Raw genomic sequence first — 10,707 nt, 5'->3', positions numbered from 1 at the left:
CAGAGATGAAAAACGCAATGACCAAAATTAAAAATACAGTAGAGGGAATAAATAGTAGACTAGAGGAAGGAGGAGAACGGATCAGCAACCTGGAGGACAGAGAAATGGAAAGCAATCAGGCTGAACAGGAGAGAAAAAAAGAATAATAAAAAACGAAAATACATTAAGGGAACTCAGGGACACTATAAAACATAATAACATTCACATTACAGGGATCCCAGTAGGAGAAGAGAGTGAAAGGGGGCAGAAAATGTATTTGAATAAAGAATAGTTGAAAACTTGCCAAGTCTGGAGAAGGAAACAGATATCTGGATCCAGGAGGCACAGAGATCCCCCCAACAAAATCAACCCAAGGAGGTCCACACATAGTCATTAAAATTGCAAAAAGTAGTAATAAAGAGAGAATTTGTAAAGCAGCAAGAGAAAAGAAAACATTTATATAGAAGGGAAACCCCATAAGGCTATCAGTTGGTTTGTCAGCAGAAACTTTGCAGGCCAGAAGGGATTGCCATGATATATTAAAAGTGCTGAAAGAAAAAACACCCTGTACCCAAGAATACTCTATCCAGCAAGGCTATCATTTAGAATAGAAGAGAGATAAAGAGTTTTCTAGATAAACAAAAGTTAAAGGAATTCATAACCACTAGACCAGCCCTACCAGAAACATTAAAGAGGTCTCTATGAGTGGAAATGAAAGACCATAAACAGGAATAAAAAAAAAAATTAGGGAGTACAAAATCAATAAAATTAAATATATCTATTAAAATCAGCCACAGAATATGGGGCGCCTGGGTGGCGCAGTCGGTTAAGCGTCCGACTTCAGCCAGGTCACGATCTCGCGGTCCGTGAGTTCGAGCCCCGCGTCGGGCTCTGGGCTGATGGCTCAGAGCCTGGAGCCTGTTTCCGGTTCTGTGTCTCCCTCTCTCTCTGCCCCTCCCCCGTTCATGCTCTGTCTCTCTCTGTCCCAAAAATAAATAAATGTTGAAAAAAAAAAAAATTTAAAATCAGCCACAGAATAAATCCGTGACCCATGGGTCCACGAAATAAAGGGATGTAAAGTATGACACCATTTACCTAAAGTTTCAGGATAGGGTGGGGGGAGTAAAAATTTAGTGCTTTTAGAATGGGCTTAAACTTAAGTGACCATCAACTTAATAAAGACTGCTATATGCATAAATCTAATGGCACCCACAAATCACAAACTGGGAATAGATATGCAAAAAATAGAGAAAGGAATCCAAATATATCACCAAAGAATGCCAGCAAACCATAAGAGAAGAGGAGGAGGAACAGAGAAGAACTACAGAAACATCTCAACAAATTAAAAAAGATTGAAATTATATCATGCATCTTTTCCAGCCACAATGTTATGAAACTAGAAATCAACCACAAGAAAAAGTGTGGAAAGAGCACAAATACATAGAAATTAAATAACACGCCATTAAGCAATGAATGGGGTCAACTCAAAAAATACATGGAGGCAGGGCGGCGGTGGCGGCCGCCCAGAGCGCATGAGCGAGTGGCTCCTTCCGCTCTCCCGCGGGTCTCCGCCTTCTGTGGAGCCTCCGCCTCCTCCTCTGTTCCGCTTCCGGCTTCCTCCTCCTCAGGCTACTCTCAGCGCATGTGCCCATCGGCTCCGTTATGGCGACCCGCAGCCCCAGCGTCGTGGTTAGTGATGATGAACCAGGTTATGACCTAGATTTATTTTGTATACCTCATCATTACGCTGAGGATTTGGAAAAGGCGTTTATTCCTCATGGACTAATTATGGACAGGACCTAGCGTCTTGCCCGAGACGTGTTGAAGATGGGTGGCCATCACACGGTAGCCCTCTGTGTGCTCAAGGGGGGCTATAAATTCTTCGCGGACCTCCTGGATTACATCAAAGCACTAAACAGAAATAGTGATGGATCCATTCCTATGACTGTAGATTTCATCAGACTGAAGAGCTAATGTAATGACCAGTCAACAGGGGACATAAAAGAAATTGGTGGAGATGATCTCTCAACTTTAACTGGAAAGAATGTCTTGATTGTTGAGGATATAATTGACACTGGCAAAACAATGCAAACCTTGCTCTCCATGGTCAAGCAGCATAATCCAAAGACGGTCAAGGTTGCAAGGCTGCTGGTGAAGAGGACCCCTGGAAGTGTTGGCTATAAACCAGACTTCGTCGGGTTTGAAATCCCAGACAAGTTTGTCGTAGGATATGCCCTTGACTACAATGAATACTTCAGCGACTTGAATCATGTTTGTGTCATTAGTGAGACCGGAAACGTAAAATACAAAGCCTAAGATGAGATTTCAAGTTGAGTTTGGAAGCGCCTGGAGTCCCCTTGGAATCACCAGTCCCATGTTCTAGTTCTGTGGCCAGCTGCCTAGTAGAGCTTAGTGCCTGTATCTCCTAAGAATTTTATCTGTTTTGTATTTTAGAAATGTCAGTTGTTGAATTCCTGAAGTCTTTATTTGCACTATGAGCATACATACTATCAGTTCCCTTTGGGTGGATTGTTGTTTGACTTGTGAATGAAAAATCTCTTACACCACACCACTATTGAATGAAAATAATGAAATTGTATCTGTAAGAAACATTTGAAAAGAAGATATATTAGTTTTTAATTGGTATTTTAATTTTTATATATTCAGGAAAGAACAGAAGTGATTGAATATTGACAATTATACTACTGTGTATTTAGAAGAGGAAGAAACAGTTTTCATATCAGTGACAGCATCTAAGGTATTGTGTTGGATAAGCCATATGTCCTGGAATTATTTTACTGTTCCAGTAGTATCAACTGTATTTTCTCACTTGTTCAGATGATTTCCAGTGAATTTTTGTCAACAGTTCCTTTTAAATACAAATCAGCAAATTCCAGAAAACTTTACCACATTTTGAATTCTTCAGTGTAAAAATACTTACAATAAAGGCTGTCTCTTTAAAAAAAAAATACATGGAGACAAATGAAAGTGAAAACACAACAGTCCAAAAATCTTTGGGATGCAGCAAAAGCTGTATAGCAAAACAGGCCTACCTCAAGAAGAAAGAAAAATCTCAAATAAACAACCTGACTTTACATCTAAAGGAGCTAGAAAAAGAAGAACAAACAAAACCTAAAACCAGTAGAAGGAAATAATAAAGACTAGAGAAAAATAAATGAAAAAAAACCTCATACAACTCAACAGCAAAAAAAAACAAAACAAAACAAAATAAAACAAAAAAACACACACACAAAGAATCCAAATGATCCATTTACAATGGGCAAAGACCCTGAATAGACATTTTTCCAAAGAAGATACTCAAATGGCCAACAGGTGCATGAAAAACTCAATATCATGAATCATCAGGGAAATAAAAACCACCATGATATATAACCTCACACCTGTTTGAATGATTATTATCTAAAAGACAAGAGTTGACAAATGTTGGTGAGGATGTGGAGAAAAGAGAACCCTGTGCACTGTTAGTGAAAATGTAATTTGTGGGGCACTGGGGTGGCTCAGTCGGTTGAATGTCCAACTCTTGATTTCAGCTCAGGTCATAATCTCAGTTTGTGAGACTGAGCCTCCACGTTGGGCTCTGTGCTGATAGCAAGGAGCCTGCTTGGGATTCTCTCTCTCCCTCTCTCTCTCTCTGCCCCTCCCCAGCTTGTGTGTGCATGTGCTCTCTCTCTCTCTCTCAAAATAAATGGATAAACTTAAAAAGAAAGAAAGAAAATGTAATTTGGCACAGCCCTACTCTGGACAACAGTAGAGAGGTTCTTTTAAAAATTAAATCTAGAACCACCCTATAACCCAGCAATTCCTCTTCTGGGTAATACCTGAAGAAGAAGAAATCACTATCTGAAAGAGATAATGGAACCCCCATGTTCCTTGCAGCATTGTTCGCAATAGCCCAGACATGGAAAAAAATCTAAGTTTCTACTGACAGATGAACAAATAAAGAAAAAGTGAAGGAAATTCTGCCATTTGTAACAACATGGATGAACCTTGAGGGCATTATGCTAAGTAAAATAAGTCAGACAGAGAAAAGCAAATACTATATGACCTCATTTATATGTGGAATCTAAAAGAAAACAAAACTGAACTCATAGAAACAGCAGATGCATATAGGTGGTTGCTGGGAGGATGGGGGAAGTGGGTGAAGGTGGTCAAAGGGTACAGACTTCCAGTTTTAAGATAAACATGTTCTGGATGTAATGTACACCATGGGGACTGCAGTTAACAATATGATATCATGTATTTGAAAGTTGCCTGGAGAGTAGATCTTAAAAGCTCTCACCAGACACAAACAAATCAGAACTATGTAAGGTAATGGATGTGTTAACTAATCTTATTGTGGTAATCATTTTGCATTACATACATATGTGAAATCATCACGTTATACACCTTAAAGTTACACAGTGTGATATGTTAACTACATCTCAGTAAAGCCAGAGGGAAAAAGACAGTAAAATGTTTGCAAATTGGCATTGAAATTAGTACAAGTAATTTTATCTTTTCATTTATGGAATAGATTCCTTACACTTTGAAATGCCTCTCTCCTCTTCCCCCACCCCTTACTCAAATCTTAACAGAGAGTGTCTGTCGTAGGAGTTATTAGTGTTTGAATTCTTTGTCGCTCCTCCTTCCGGGCCCCTCCCTCTGGGAGGTTATCCATTCCTGACTCACTGATTCAGGTTTGGTCATATGACTTCACTTGGCCATTGAAATATCAGAGAAAGTAATGCGTCCACCTTTGGGTAGGGCTCTAAGAACCATCATGCAGCCTCCACCTTCTCCTCTCCTGACAAGATCAGATATGACACAATCGGAACTACTTTGTCAGCATGGGTCCTGAAGTTAATAAGTCGGAGCCAAGCTGAACCTGCCCATGACGGACACATAGCGTGAGCAAGAAATCAATGTTCATTGGTATAAAGCTCTGAGTTTCCGGAGATCATTTGTTATTGCAGCATAACTCAAACTGACAGAAAGTGCTAAATTATTTGATATATTATGTTTATATACTATAAATATTATGAGGTGCCTGGGTGGCTCAGTTGGTTAAGCGTCCAACTCTTGCTTTCAGCTCAGGTTGTAAGATAGACTCCCGAGATGGGCATGGAGCCTGCTTACGCTTCTCTCTCTCCCTCTCTTCTGCCTACGTGTGTGCGCGCGCTCTCTCTCTCACACATAAATAAATTAATTAAAATAAATTTTAAATATTAAAACATTATAATTATTTTTAAATTGCATAATAAGATCTCTAAATTTTCTAGGCTCTTAATTTTCTGGTAGAGTTCAAAAGAATGGAAATGACAACAGAGTATTCCAAGTGAGTCGGAAAATTCATGTCACAAACCAATAATTCCCAGATTACTTTTGTCTATGAACCACACCATCAGACTGCATTTATTGTAGATCAGTCAAAGGACTCTGCAGAGATAGAGGGGCTCTGTTATTTTATAAAAGGAACACTCAGAGAATACTTATTATTAGACTTGTCTACTCAAAGTGTGGGCTGTAAACTTTTTTTCATCGGTCTTCAGTGAGACAAGCCCAAAAATTTGGAGTAAGTGCTTAGAAGCTCTTACAGAAATTTGACATTGCCAGGACATCCAAGCTCGGGACTGGTCGAATTGTCTTGTTAAACAAGGTAACAGAAGAGTGTGTGTGCATGCTGCCAGATTAGTGTGGTGAGTCACATGTGGCATACTAGGATTGGTCCGCCACGTGTCAGAGATGAGTAATACATACACACACACACACACACACACACACATACATACACACATACATACATACATACACACATACATACATATAATCCTGGTCCTTCACCACAGATAGTTTGAAAAGCACAGCCCTAGAACCTGCTTGGAAATCATCACTTAAAGCAATGGGACCCCCTGGGGATACCTAGGTGGCTCAGTCGGTTAAGCATCTGACTCTTGATTTCGGCTCAAGTCATGATCTCATGATTCGTGGGATCGAGCCCCATGTTGGGCTCTGGGCAGACAGCATGGAGCCCCTCTCCTCTCTCTCTGCCCCTCCCCCGTTCATGTGTGCACACGTGTGCTCTCTCTCCTCTCTCTCTCTCTCTCTCTCTCTCTCTCTCAAAACTAAATAAATAAGCATTTAAAGTGATGGGACACCTAACACAGGACCTGAGAAGCACAGGAACATAATACGTAAAATTGAACGGTTTTCTTGGGAAAATGCACCTTCACACTAATAGTCTTCTTGACATTTTCAATCCCACTGCAGATTTACAAAGGTAGACGGAAGTAATGATATTTCTTAATTACCCACTGTCTGTGCAGCACTGTGTATACAGTTCTCAGGTTACCAAATGTGTGTCATCAAAAACACAAGAGAAGAGAAATCTTCCCTTAGGGGCAATTTTACTCATGGGCGGCCCGGGGGGGTGGGGGGGGAGAAGGGGAAATCTTTCTCGGCCTTTAGAGGTTGACTTGATCTAAGAAGTAGCTCAACTGTATAATATTCTATACAAATCTGACCTATGGGTCTCTAAAACAGAAATTAAGGTGACAGTAAGGAGGGGAAGGAGAGAAAAATGTTAACTATGCTCAACCTTCCTTTGAGATGCTCTGATCTTTCTTTACTTCCCTTCTACCTCTACATGCCTTCTTAGCCAACCTTCTTTCCTTCTATGCTCCCCTCGACTCCCAAAATAAACTACTCATCAAAATTACTTCATTCCCTCCCTTTCATTATAGGTAATCTCAGGTATGAAGGAAATAAACTGATCGGATTACTTTATACTCAAGTGTGGATGACTAATGACCTCTTAATCCTTCTGGAGACATCTGTTGTTTTTAGAGAATATACATATTTTAACTCATCAACTTCAGAGGGGGAAGCACAAGAAAATGAAAAGAAAATGTTTGGAAAAATAGGTGAAATTATACTAGATCAAGGAGGCAAGATGACTTCTGAGTCACCTTCTTCCAACCACTTCCTGATTTTCACCCCTTTTGCTATTTCTTACATAAAATTTTCAAGTTTTTTTCACAGTGACTCTCAACACTAAGAAGAATAGGGGTAGTCATTGGTAGGAATCCTTTGTACATGAGGTGTAGGTCAGGGAGAGTCTGCATGAATGAGAACTGAGGGAGATAATACACCAATGCTTAGAAGAGAAAACATTTGAAACACCATAGATATTGAAAGCTGAAGGACACCTTGCAGATGATCTAACTCAGTGTATCTCCAAGTGTGGGACACAAAATGCCTTCAGGTACTGCCTACTGGCTTGCAAATCATTAAATGAAATGGAATCACATAGTGAAGAAATCGGTCATTTTTCAATTACTTTTCAGGTTTTTATTTTATCAAAGATAACAACTCAGCTGAGGTAGCCCTTAACAGCCCTCTAACTATTGGTTATTTTAATCAAGAGAAGAGGCCTAGGGCTCAGAGTCTCCAATAGGCAATGGTCTCCTTGTAGCATTTAATAAAATTGTTTTGTTTTCACTATTTTTTCGTCTTTTACCAAGATCTTGGAAAGCAGTATTGATTTTCAATTTGTAATCGTAACATTAAGTTTCTTTTAAAATATATTCATTTAGAAAAAAGAAAATGAGTTCAAAGAACACCTTAGGTAAATAGTGTAAGTGGTACTTCGATGTGGAAAAGAATTATGAAAGTGGTATGCATAATCCTGAAGCTGGGAGAACACTAATCTAATTTGATGAACTTCACACTTGAATTTAAAACCAATGAGAAAGGAATGCCTCGGAGGCCCAGTCAGTTAAGCATCCAACTTCAGCTCAAGTCATGATCTCATGGTTTGTGAGTTCAAGCCCCACATCAAGCTCTGTGAGCCTTCCTGGGATTCTCTCTCTCCCTCTCTCTGCCCTTCTCCCATTTGGCGCTCTCAAAGCTCTCTCTCAAAATAAATAAACCTTAAAAAATAAACAAATAACAATTTTAAAAATGAAATAAAACGGATGAGAGAGATACGCATGCATGTGGGATGAACATACATGGTGTTAAGATAAAACATAAACCTGTCACTTGTAGGTAGTATAGGTAGTTAACTCCTCTGAACAGACAGACGCCTTTGCAGAAACTGTAAAAGGATGTGGCCATCAGGTTAGAGCTCATAAGCTTCAGTGACACATCTCTTAGGAACCTCTGTTTCTACCTGCATATTCAACCTACAGCGTTACCAGAATCAGGGCATTTTTCCACCACTTCCTCCTATAAGACAATCCTTGGGGATTTCCCACCATTTACAGATCTTTCATGCATTTTTTGGTTTGTGACCAGAAAGAGGATAATCCTATAAGACGAATATAGAAAATTTACATATAGCATTGTATACACTTATAGAATAAATAATGGTAATAAATGGCAATTTAGCATGATCTGGATTAATTCAGATGTTGCCAGGAACTACGGACATACAGTATGCATTTACTCTGAGTCAGCATGTGAGAACTGTAACCATAAATGCAAAATAGCTTTGGTTGAGCTCAACAAATGTTTATTAAACGCCAATAATGTTTAATAAACACCAGGAATTATGCTACGTGTTAAGGAATCATGATCAAAAAGATTCAGGCCCTGCCTTCAAGGCATCCACAGTTGTATAAATTAAGAATGAGCCACAGTATATTTATGAATTTTGTCATAATTTATACAAACAGTTTTACTTTGAATTACTTTATTTAATACTTATAGAAACATTTTGATGAAAGATTTTATTGTCATCTCCATTTTATAGACAAGGAAACTTATGCTTAATCAAGTTGAATTGCCCAAGATCATTATTTGCAGTATTAGTAAGCAACAGAGAAAAGCTTTCAACGCAGGAATCCTGCCTGCATATCAGTACTCTACTGGCAATATCAGCCACCCAAAATTATTCTTCTCAGATTTCTGCTTCTGGCTGTAATGAAGTAACATGTGCTCCTGCTGAGAACTTGAAAAGCCGGAAAAAATACAAAGACGAAATCTATTTGAAGGCATTAAATCTATTTGACATCATTAGAAAATTGCCTTAACAGCTAGGATTTGAGTACAAGATGACAGAGGTGAGGGAATCTGAAAAATGAGGCCTACCCAACAGAAAGACAATGCAGAAAATCAATGAACCCAAAAGCTTGTTCTATGGCGGGGCGGGAGGGGGGGATGTGATGCTAAAATTCACAAGTTCCTACCCAAAGTGATGAAGAAAAATATGAAGAGAAGATACAGGTCACCAATATCAGGACTGGAAGAGAAGACATCATTCTAGACCTGAAATACACTAAGGATAGAAGGATATATTGCTAACAACTTTATGCCAATAAATTTTGACTACTTAGATGAGATGGACACATTCATAGAAAGATACAGATTATCAAAAACTGCCACAACAAAAAATAGAAAACTTGAACAGCCTAGTATCAACTAAAGAAACTTAACTCACTGTTAACAACTTCCAAAAGAAACTCCAGGCCCAGAACACTTCACTGGTGAATTCCATCCAACATCTAAGGAAGAAATAATACCAAACCTACACATACTTTTTCAGAAAATAGACAAAGAAGAAACACCAAATCATTTTAGGAGGCCAGTTTTCTGATTCCAAAACCTGACAAATACATTAAAACCAAATAGAATTATAGAATATTCTCCCTCATAGCACAGATGTAAAGTTTAACAAAACATTAGCAAATTTAATCCAATAATGTATATCTAATATACTGGATAATATATACCCTATATTGACAATGGATCATGATCAATGATCTTGGGGATGCAGGTTGGTGTACCATTTAAGTCCCATTCAGAGTCCAGAGTGCTCAAGACCCAATCAGTAGAGAGAAATCACATAGTAACTAAAAGGGAGGAAGTTTGATAGAAAGAGCTACTGATTTCAACAAAGAAGTAACTACAGAGACACAAAGACAATGCTACAGAATGCACTAACCCTGAGGAAAAGTACCCAAGGAAAAACAAGCTTAGAAGAGAGCCTTCATCCCAAGGCTGGGATGCAGACCTAACTGGCAAAGATGTGGTTACAGACTGCGGGATGATGAAAAGGTTCTCTGGGTGGCCCAAGTAGTAACTGGTCCACAGGCATCAGACAAGCAAGGAACACGCTCCCAAGGTCCGGGTGGGCCAGAGCTGCTGTGTGGGCATGAAGTGTTTGCACTGGGCCACAGTAGGGGCTGAGACGAGAACAAATTAATTCTTTGAAAGTCTAAGTGAAACAAAGACATTTCCAGACCAAAAAAAAAAAAAAAAAAGGTAATTCATTGCCATAGACCAACCTTATAAGAACTATTAAAGGGAGTTCTTCAGGAAAAAGAAAAATGATCCTAAACAGACATACAGAATTTGGGAAGGGATTAAGAGCACCAGAAAAGGGAAACATGTAAGTAAACCTAAATGAATGTTGACTGTATGAAGAAAACACTAATATTATCACTACTAATTCTGTCTTGTATTTGCATCAAGTTAAAATGCGTAACAACATAAACATCAAAGGCAGAGGTTATATGTTCCAAGTTCCTGCCGTTATGTGAAAGCATCAATTTATATTAGGTACTAGCAATTCAAAAATAAATGTAGCAATAATTTCCAGAAATAAAGAAAGTATAAAGAACAAGTTGACTGGAATGATAAAAAAAAAAAATTTAAGCCAAAAAGTAACAAAGTAAGTAGTAAAATAAAAGCAAGTAATAAAAGAAGAAAAAGGAGCATAAAACAGGT

The 10,707-nt window shown here is 38.7% G+C and overlaps 1 pseudogene across 1 annotated transcript; it reads left to right on the top strand.

The window, feature by feature from the left end:
• The first annotated feature begins 1,641 nt into the window (after nucleotides 1-1,641).
• LOC124524934 (hypoxanthine-guanine phosphoribosyltransferase-like) lies at nucleotides 1,642-2,295 on the top strand (annotated as a pseudogene). The gene has a single exon (XR_006965354.1). The product of XR_006965354.1 is annotated as a hypoxanthine-guanine phosphoribosyltransferase-like (transcript).
• Nucleotides 2,296-10,707: the final 8,412 nt, after the last annotated feature.

The sequence above is a fragment of the Lynx rufus genome, unplaced genomic scaffold (assembly GCF_022079265.1).
Source record: "Lynx rufus isolate CCGP_SWC_20201006 ecotype Redwood Valley unplaced genomic scaffold, mLynRuf1.p SCAF_10, whole genome shotgun sequence".
Lineage (NCBI taxonomy): Eukaryota > Metazoa > Chordata > Mammalia > Carnivora > Felidae > Lynx > Lynx rufus.
Note: the sequence above shows the minus strand (reverse complement) of the source record. Positions and strands in the feature narration are given on the sequence as shown.